This window comes from Canis lupus, chromosome 14 (assembly GCF_011100685.1).
Source record: "Canis lupus familiaris isolate Mischka breed German Shepherd chromosome 14, alternate assembly UU_Cfam_GSD_1.0, whole genome shotgun sequence".
Classification (NCBI taxonomy): domain Eukaryota; kingdom Metazoa; phylum Chordata; class Mammalia; order Carnivora; family Canidae; genus Canis; species Canis lupus.
In genome coordinates this window covers 33652624-33663979 of record NC_049235.1, presented here as the reverse complement: position 1 = coordinate 33663979, position 11356 = coordinate 33652624, and positions in this window count along the sequence as shown.

Below are 11356 nucleotides of genomic sequence, written 5' to 3'. Positions count from 1 at the left end.
TAAGAGATTAATGGTGGCTGTCTGGAGCTCAGACTAAAGGAAGATTCTGACTAAGATCCTTAGTCCATTATGTATGTCTGCCATGGGCCTCAGAAGTGGGGAGTAAAAAGAATCCCTATATGGTATCAGGTGCTCTGGCTGTAATTTCAGTCCTTAATACCTCATCCTTCTCTACGTCAGTGAGCCCTCCAAAAATTATCTCCATAGAAAGCAATACTCAGTCTGGGTGACAACTTAGCCCTCAGTTCAAATGATTGTATGAGAAGTGAGAGAATTTTCAAGAAACCTAGCAATCATCAAAATGAAAATCTCTTGATCAAACAATCAAGTAACTAATAAATAAAAGTTTTTAAATGTCTGAAAGACAGATGATCCATCCAGAGAATACTTCTCTGGGAAGGTAATGTGCTTAGCCTAGGTATTCATGGCAATGCATCTGAATACAAGTCCTTAGAAGAAAAAGCAGCCATATTTGCCATCTTAATGTACATGTTCTCTCTTCTCCTCTAATTTATCTGATGACTTTAAGATTTTCAAGATCATTTTCTTGCTTTTGCTGCTCAGACATTTTCTCATAAAGTTGTCCATTTTTGTTAAGGATTTTTTATCATCTTTTCCAGCAAATCAAAATATTTGACATGGAAAAATAATCAATCAAAACTACATTTTGGGATACATAATATATAGATACACATTCTTGGTTGTCTGAATAGTGCTATATAGCTGCAGTCACTAAATAACTTTGAAATACATTTTTTTTTTGGTTTTACTTGTACAGCATTTGCAATTTCAGTCATTAAATGAGCTTTGCAGGTGTGCAAATACCCTGTTAATCCTGCTGTTTTCTGAAAGACTGCTAGCCACATCAACCAATACTTTGGAAGACCGGCAAAATGGAGAAGCTTTTTCAAAGCCCAACAATAAATTAGTAAGACGACGTATGTAACAAGTGGAACTTTGTTGAGTTAAAAAATAAGACCACCTGAAGTTTTATTTTTTTAAGCCATCAAGGATTGGACTTTTAAATGCAAAACCAGATATGACCATTCTTGTCTGTCGTTTGCTTTTCTTTTCATGTAAACATTATTTTCTTGATACAGTGAGAAATAAAAAAGTTCCTGACCTGTACTTCTCATTACAAAAATAACACTAAGAGTACTTTGGTGAGTTTTAATCTGGGGTATCTCTTTTAAGGGGCACTTGTGTGCAGGAGAGAGAAACCATCTTTATATCTTTAGGATGCTACGTGGCTTTTAGCAAATGCTAATAAAACGGTTCAGAAGATAAGCAGTAACTAGCATAAAATATATCTACCTTTTCAGTGTTGTTTAAATGACCTTTCCACACCGTGTTCTAGGTGATCACACACAGTTTTGCCGTAACTTTGCTCTTTTCCATTTCTACAAAAGTAACCTGATATGTAATTCCCATTGTAGAGTCAGCCTGAGCTGTGAACTTCTAAAATGTGTCAGTAACAGAAGTCAGGCTTTATATTACCTGCTGCAGCCAAGAATTCAGGTTATATTTTGGACCCAAATTCTATAAATTATGTTGGGGAATAATTCACTCGAGTCTACATAAGGAAGTTAAGAATGCCTCTTGATGTGGATGTCATGAAAATGACTTGAAAAAAATAGCAAGTTCCTAAGTAGGATTGCCACCCTAGTGGTGCTGGGACTTTGATTGTTTTAAAATAATCCCATACATATTAGTTCTTATGAATTTACAGTAATTGACTCGCTACGAATTTGGTAACCCTCTGTATAAACAACTCTCAAAAGAGAGTATGAACTTAGCACTAAGAAGCATATATAGGCATCTTAAACATCCTTTGATGATCAGCTTAAGAGAATAGTGTTTATTTTTTTGCTACATGTGAAAGTTCATTCTCAGTATCAAGTTTATTTTGTCCGCTAACTTTGTTAACCTTTCCAATTTCTTCCGTATTTGGTGTCCTTTCACAAAGAGCTGTTAGCATAGAACAGTTGCATCAGGGTTAAAGGTCAGAGCCATTACCGTGTTAACCTGAAGCATATATGCTGTTCCCGAGCTCACAATGTGTTTTTGATTACTTCTTAAAAATAAAAAAAAGCCAAAAAGAGTATATAGCAAATTATAAGGCATCTATGAAGTCTCTATCTACTGGATTTTTTATAAAACACTTAAAATATTTCAATTTATAAAGTTACTAAGAAGGCTAGAACAACGCAGTCTCATTTTAAAAAATCATTTTTGATGAATTTGCTTTGAAATAGTCAAGCTTGTAATAAAATTTCAGCAATTTGAACTTTTTTCAAAAAATAGTATATTTCTTCTGATCTTTTAAAATAATATCTATATGGCAGCCTGGTTAATGAGTGAAACAACATCAATTTTTATTGAAATCATACTATCATAATGGATAACTAACTGAGAGATATTTTCCTGTAAAGATTTACCGCTAATCCCTTAGTTGAAATTCATTTTACTCGAGAGACATTGAACCCATCACTTAGAAACAGTATTTGCAGACTTCACCAGGGTAACAACTCTAATCCTTAAGGTAATCATCTTTCACCCCCTCTCCAGGTCTTTCTCCTTTTAAGTTCTCACTGGTCTTTTTAGAAAAACAGAAACTAGAAGACAGCTATTATTCTCCTCCATGGGATAGTCTACTCCATTCAGGCAAGTAATATCGTTTTCTGTTTACCCTCATCTAAAACAAGTGCACAGGGTCACCGTCTTCATGCTGATGTTTTCCCAGAGCAAAAAGAAGAAAAAAAAAGACTAATGTCAGGAGACAGACAGATCACCAAGTACAAGAACCTGAGAAGTAAACTCCATTTGCCTTTTTCATTTTTGCATTTGATACCTATAGGGGAGAAGGGAGAGAAGAGGAAGAAGAGGAGGAGGGGGGAAAAAGAGAGAAGGAGAAAGAGGAGGGGAAAGGCCATATTCCTGGGTGAGACTCATAACCTGAGTTAGTTTGAATATCTTCTTTTACTTCTGTTAACATTCATTGACAACATTCCAAAGGGTGCCATGATTAGCAATAAGGCAAAAAGAAACTTACTTCATTAGTACTTTCATTTAATTCCAGCTTTTTCCAATATAATTTCAGGTCAAAGACACACTAGTACATAAAGAATGGATTACATGCTTTCATATAGCATATCAGAGAACAGGACTACATACAGATTTTGTATGCTTCTTTGTGTCAAAGGAACATTTGTTGAGTAAGTGAAGGGGGTTTTCAGAATTCTAGAGCAGGAATGAGTTCTTTAGTAGGACTCTGAAACTATTTAGTTCCTTTATTATTTTTTTAAAATCATCTACCCACATTCATCATTGGCATTGGCTGAAGAAATTTAAGACATTCACAGGCATGACCAATAATAGATAATTGACTAAAATTATAAAGCTTGCAATTTGATAATGAATACCAGCCTTTCTCCAAATAAGTAGACAATGTTATCAAAAACCTCCTAGATAATATCAAGGTAAAATTTTTATTCTAAATCTCTGTTAGGTTCGGGAAGCTATTTAAATCACCACTTTCAAAAATACAACTTTAGTCCATATAAGTTTAGAAAAAAGTTCTCCTACCACCAGGAGACTTACTTTCAAACAGATTCTATGTGATGCAGTAAGAATTCATCTACATTTTAGATTGACTATGTTTCCATTCCATTACCATTGCTTTTTTTCTATGTGCTTTTATTTTAATCTACCAATGGTTCTAAGCTAGAAACATCCAAATCCCTGACCCTCTCCTTTGCCAGTCAAACACCAAGTTCTTTCAGCTCTATCTTCTAAGATTTTCTGCTGTCCATGCATCCCCACTGTAACTGCCTCCGTTGAAATTCTCATGGAATGCTAGATCACCCAGTAGGTGATAAAATCATATTCTTAGGGTGTCAGTAAAGCAAACACAAAATAAAAAATGAGAAAAGCTTAGGTTCAGTAAATTTACCCAGGTTTTCTAAAAGTAGAATCTCTAGAAAGAAGTCATAATTATGACATTTAAGTTTTAGGCATTATTTTAATTTCAACATTGTATATGCTTTGTATATTAGTTTAAATTGCACAGAGTGCCCCCAGAATCTTCTCAATGTTTAGTTCTTTAAACAATTCTGATCAAATATTCCTCTGTCCTGCTTACTACCACCAGTGCAAATTTTTCAGAAACTGAACAATTCTGTAACTCACTTGCTTACAGATCTTAACAGGTCCATGACACTCATAAGAGGCAGTCCACATTCCCTAGGTGTTCACAAGCAAGGCCCTCAATGATAAAGCCAGAGCTTGCCTTTTCAATCTCATTTCTATGCATTCATCCTTCATTCTTTAACCATGACAAATAATACATTCTTTGGGTACTTCTCTTGAGTTTTGCAATAGAATCCTACATGTTACTCTTCTCCTTAAAGGCAATCATAAAAACGAACTATTCAGTCTTAAGTGTTTATTAAAGTTAGGTCATTTTCCTTTGACCAATACGATACTGAAAACTTTTTTGACTATTCTCTTTTCACATTTTGTACATTCAGGTTCTAAATTATACCACTTTTAATATACTCTAAAGATGACATTTCAACTGGCAACAATTTACCTTGGATACTTTGTTTTTCCAAAGGCAGGATGTGGCTTCTTCAACCTGTCCTTCAGACACTCCTATTATTATGCAAATGGATAAGTGAATTATAAAAATCCACTTATTGACTCACATGTTGGTTCACCATTTAAAATCAGCAAAAATGTCACCACAAACTCTACATACCACAGCCAAATGGAGAAACTTCATATACCACCATACTATTAAGTAGCCTCAGAGATTCCTACCCACTGTTTCAACGCTGAGTTCCACAATGAGGTCATGTGAACAAAGACTTAAGATTCCCACAGAGTGTGGTTCTCTCTTGAAGGAAAGGGAACTTTCACTGTCTTGAGTTTCCAAGGGCCACATGCACAAACTGTAGGAACAGGGCCAGACCAAGATTCGTGGGCATTCAAGACAAGCTAATAATTTGGCATCCCTTTAAATCTATATTCTTCAAAGTTTGGCTGGCTCACTATTTATTTAGAAAAGAGGCTGGGAATTCAGTAAGAAAAAGACAGAAAAGGAATATACACTCAGCTTCTCCTTTCTTGTCATAAAAAGTCAACACAAAAACAAAACAAACCAGGGCTTGTGATAGCTAATTTTAACATGTCAGTATCTGACTGGGTCACAGAGTACCCAGATATTTGGTCAAACATTATTTTGGGTGCTTCTGTGACAGTGCTTTTGGATGAGATATTGGTAGACTGAGTAAAGTAGACTGCCCCCACTAATATGAGCAAACCTCATCCAATCAGTTGAAGGCTTGAATAGAACAAAAAAGTTGACCCTCTCTTCCTGCTTGATGCCCTTCAAATGGGACATTAACTTTTTTCCTGCCTTCAGATTTTAACTGAAATTTATATTCTTCCTGGGTCTCTAGCCTGCCAACCTTCAGACTAGAACTATACCATCGATTCTCCTGGGTCTTTAGCCTGCCCACTCATCTGGAAGATCTTGGGACTTTCCGGTCTTTATGTGTGTATAAAACACACACATCTTATTGGTTCTGTTTCTCTGGAGAACAATGACCAATAAGGAGCCTAATCTATAACCTTGACTCAGTAAATTACCCTGTAGCTCCTATTGTTAACTAAGAAATAATTTAGCATATACTTGTGGAAGATTGAATCTTTACTTCCAATTCTTCATACACCTCTAAGTTAGAATTATACATCCACATCTTTAACCCTGAGACTCTCCATTTCCTCCATGAAAGGTAAAGGATATTTCCTCATACCATAGACATTGGGTTGATTATGTGACTTGTCTCAGTAAATGAGATATGGAAGAAAGTAATGGTGTGAAATTTCCAGACCAAGATTCAAAGAGGCATCACATATTTCCACTTGCTCTCCTGTGCAGCACTGATTATGGTCCTATTGACCAATGCCCCTTCGGCATGGGTCATGTTAAGCAGAACTAAATCCTCAAGTTAGAGCCACATCCAGATGAAGCCCCGGTTGAACTGGTTGAACATCAACCAGAAGAACCACAAATATAGGAATAAATGCTTATTGTTGCTAGCCACTACTGTTTGGGTGGTTTATTATACACCATTTGCAAAGCTGATCATTACATTCAAGTCTTTCCATTATATTGAAGTTTCATTTCCAACTCTGAGCTGCATTTTAAAGTTCCCTTTTAACACCACACAATACTTTAAAAAATACACTGTTTTATTATTATGCAAATTACAAAAATCCACTTATTGACTCACATGTTAGTTTAGCATATAAAATCAGCAAAAATATCACAACTTCTAGGTACCACAGCCAAATGGGGAAATGTCACATACCACCATAGTATTAAGTAGCCTTCATGATACCTACCAACTGTTTTTAAAATTTTTAGACTTTTATATGGTTTAAGAACTTCAGTAATGTTTTAGTGCTTCTGGTACATTGATGTCTTGGGAAGCCTAACCTTAATTTTGATTATGCTTAAAAAGTAGGCACCAACTATCTCCAAGGCAAGACAAGAATAGGCTAGATCCCCACCTAGATTGGATCTTCATTTTTCCAATTGTTCCAGAGAATTTTTTGTTGTTGTTCCAGAGAATTCTATGGACTTGCCACAACAGTGTCCCTTGACTGAAGCTGACTATCTCCTATAAAAACAGCAGAGGAAGGACATTTTCTGGGAATCCTAAAACAAAACAAAATTAAATTTAAAAATATAATTCAAAGGGTAAAAAAATTACTTTTCACACATTTGTCTCCAGTATTTAAGTAAAAATGAAGCATTTGCAAGTTGTCGTTATTAAGCAAGGAAAATGATTGTGAGAAACATGATCAACCAGCATTTATGGAATACCTACATACTTTATATAGTATTTAGGATCTATTTTTTTGGACTTACTGTTTAACTACTTCCTTCTCCACTCACAGACTATGTGATCCTAGCAACTACTTTCTGACTCCAAGGGTAGGTAGGACGGGTGCTTAGTCCTTAGACAAACAGAAGACTCCTGGATATTGCTATAGAAACTGGTTGATGAACAGTCATCAGAGGCTTACAAGTCCCAGTCCCAGGACTCTGTTGATTGGATGATGCTGAAGCTATTGGAAAACTGGACTTGATCCTTCTCTCAAGACTTAAAACCTAAGAGAATACAGGTCTAAGAGCTGCTGTTCAGCTTAACTGATAACCCACACAATGGAAGTAGAGCCAGAGGCTGATACCTGACTCAAATAACGTAAATTCTGAAGTAAGCAATGTTGAAACCTTTTCATGTTGATTAGTGACATAGTCTGTTTTTGGCTAGGTCAATCTTTACCTCACAAATTAGAGTTCCAACTGATTTAAAAGAAATAAATAGTTCCTGCCTTCAAAAAGCTTACTGTATTGAATCAAAATTATGAAAATAATTTAGAAGTTGATCTGCATTGCTGACTGTAGTGGTGATTAACCAGATATTGACTAAGTGGGACAGATAATACTGTCATTCAGTTAACAAACATTTTACATAGCATCTATTATGTGCCAGAAACTGTGATAGCAATCAATGATATAGCAGCAAATAAAATAAGGAAAATGCCCTTCTCCTGTGAGGTTTATATTTTATTTTAACAGTGGAAAATAAGTGATAAACAAAAAAGTGATAGAATATATTAGAAAGTAAAAAGAGCTATAAAGAAAAATAAGGGAACTAGGGAGAATAAGCAGGTGGTAATAGAGGTTGGAGAGAGCAATGTTGCTATTTAAATAGTCACTGAGAGGGTGATATTTGTGCAGAGGCTTGAAGAAGGCAAGAAGCAAGCCATGTGGACGGGAGGAAAGGCAATCTAGCTATAGAGAACACATATATAAAAGAACCTCTGGGGTGCCTTGGTGGCTCAGTTGGTTAAGTATGTGTCTTCAGATCACATCAGGATCTCAGGGTCCTGGGATAGAGGTCTGCATTGGGCTTCTTGCTTAGCCAGGGGTCTGCTTCTTCCTCTCCCTCACCCTCTATCCCTCCACCCCGCCCCTCCACTCATGCTCTCTTTCTTTCGCTCTCTCTTCCTCTCTCTCAAGTAAATGAATAAAATATTTAAAATTAAAAAAAAAAGGAAGAAGCTCTGAGTCTAAAATAACTTTATCAAGGCATCTGGGTGGCTCAGTGTTTGAGCATCTGCTTTCAGCTCAGGGCATGATCCCAGGGTCCTGGAATTGAGTCCTATATCAGGCTCCCTGGGTATCCTGCTTCTCCCTCTCCCTATGTCTCTGCCTCTCTCTCCATGTGTCTCATGAATAAATAAATAAGATCTTAAAAAATAAAAATAGTTTATTGTGATTGAGGAATAGCAAGGAAGCCACTGTGGGTGGAGCAGAATGAGTGAATGCAAGAGAAAACGGACTTATGATCAGAAAGCATTTAAAAAGAGTCCATATTGGGACCATTTTAAGAATAAACTCAAAATCAGTGTGTTTATTATTTATTTATTTTTAAAAAGTATGTTTAGATCTAATATATTTTTCTATTGTAAATTTCAAAAGAGTAGCTAAATTGCCTTCCCAAAATAAGAGGTATGCTCTGGAAAAGAAATTAGTTATTCATAATCATCTTTGCCTGCACAAACATCTAATAATTTTAAGCAAATGAATCAATAAAATAATTACTGGCATCAATAATTGATGGAAGGTATCCTTAAGAATGTCACTCTTTCTCAATCAGAACGCTGTAACTTCTTCGGATTGTGATCCTCTTACTGGTGGATTCTGGAAGTTTGAAAAATAAGTTAAACCTATTTTGTCTAAAGCTGAATGAACAATCCATTGTTGTGATGTATGTTAAAGTGGCTATGAACTAATGAAGTCATGTGACTTGCTGTAGGTCAACTTGCTGCAAGTAAGAAGTGAGAAGCATATTTTAATGCAAGGTCATAAGGCATATAAGGTAATTTTATCTTGATATTTATTGCTTAATATCTTCAAATATAAAGAAGGGCAATAATTAAGGTCAGAGCAAAGATAAATAATATAGAAATTAAAAAAAATCCAGTAGAAAAGATCAACAAAAGTAGGAGCTGATTCTTGGAAAGAATTAACAAAATTGATAAACCCCTAGCCAGATTTATCAGATAGAAAAGAGAAAGGACCCAAATAAATAAAATCACGGATGAAAAAGGAGAGATTACAATCAACACTGCATAAATATAAGGAATTATAACAGAATGTTAGAACAATTATACAGCAACAAATCAGGGAATCTGAAAGAAATGGATAAATTTCTAGAAACATATAAATTGCCAAAATTGAAACAGGAAGAAATAGAAAATTTGAATGGGCCCATAACCAGCAGGGAAATGGAATCAGTAATCAAAAAATCTCTCAACAAACAGAAGTCCAGGGGAATTCTACCAAACACCTAAAGAAGAATTAATATCTATTCTTCTGAAGCCATTCCAAAAAGTAGAAAGGAGGGAAAACTTCCAAACCCATTCTATGAGGCCAGCATTATTCTGATTCCAAAACCAGACAAAGACCCACTAAAAAGGAGAATTACAGACCAATATCCTTGATGAACACAGATGCAAAAATTCTCAACAAGATACTAGCTAATCGAATCCAACAGCACATTAAAAGAATTATTCTCCAGGATATGGTGGGATTTATTCCTGGATTCAGGGATAGCTCAATATCCACAAATCAATCAATGTGATACACCACGTTAATAAAAGAAAGGATAAGAACCACATGATCTTCTCAATAGATGCAGAAAAAGAATATGACAAAATACAGCATCCTTTTTTGATAAAAAAAAAAAACCCTCAATAAAGTAGGGATAGAAGAAACATACCTCAACATCATAAAGGCCACATAAGAAATACCTATATCTGGTATCGTTCTCAATGGGGAAAAACTGAGAATTTCTCCCCTAAGGTCAGGAACACGACAGTGATGTCCACTCTCACCACTGCTGTTCAGCATTGTACTGGAAGTCCTAGCCTCAGCAATAAAACAACAAAAAAGAAAGAAAAGGCATCCGAATCAGCAAAGAAGAAGTCAAACTTTCACTATTTGCAGACAACATGATACTCTATGTAGAAAACCTGAAAGGGAGTGGCTGGGTGGCTCATTCAGTTAAGCATCCAAGTTTTGATTTTTGCTCAGGTCATGATCTCAACATGTGAAATCAAGCCACATGTTGGGCTCTGCACTGGGTGTGGAGCCTGCTTAAGAGTCTCTCCATCTCTCTCCCTCTGCCCTTCCTCCCAGCTCACTCTCTCTCAGAAAGCAAGCAAGCAAGCAAGCAAGCAAGAGAAGGGAAAGGAAAGGAAAGGAAAGGAAAGGAAAGGAAAGGAAAGGAAAGGAAAGGAAAGGAAAGGAAAGGAAAGGAAAGGAAAGGAAAGGAAAGGAACGGAGAAAGAAAAGAAAAGAAGAAAAGAAAAGAAAAGAAAAGAAAAGAAAAGAAAAGAAAAGAAAAGAAAAGAAAAGAAAAGAAAAAGAAAAGAAGAAAAGAAAACCTGAAAGACTCCACCAAAAAATTGCTAGAACTGGCACATGAATTCAGCAAAGTCAAAGGATATAATCAACATACATCTATTGCATTTCTATATATCAATAATGAAACAGCAGAAAGAGAAATCAAGGAATTGATCCCATTTACAATTGCCCCAAAAACCATAAGATACCTAGGAATAAACCTAACAAAAAAGATAAAAGATTTATACACTACAGAATGTTTATGAAAGTAATTCAAGAACACACAAAGAAATGGAAAAACATTCCATGCTCATGGATTAGAAGAATAAATATTGGTAAACTGTCTATACTACCCAAAGCAATCTACACATTCAATGCAATCCCTATCAACATAACACCAGTATTTTTCACAGAGCTAGAAAAAAAAATTCTAAAATTTCTATGGAACCAGACCTGAATAGCCAAAGTGATGTTGATAAAGAAAAGCAAAGCTGGAGGGATCACAATTCTGGACTTCAAGCTAAGTATTACAAAGCTGTAATCATCAAGACAGTATTTTACTGGCACAAAAACAGACACATGGATCAATTGAGCAAAATTGAGAACCCAGAAATGGACCTACAACTCTATGGACTACTAATCTTCAACAAAGCAGAAAAAAATATCCAAAGGAAAACAAAACAAAACAGTCTCTTCAACAAATGGTGTTGGAAAAACTGGGCAGCCACATGTAGAAGAATGAAACTGGACCATTTTCTTACATCACACACAAAAATAAATTCAAAAAAGATGTAAGACCTAAATGTAAGACAGAGAACCATCAAAATCCTAGAGGAGAACACAGGCAGCAACCTCTTTGACCTCGGC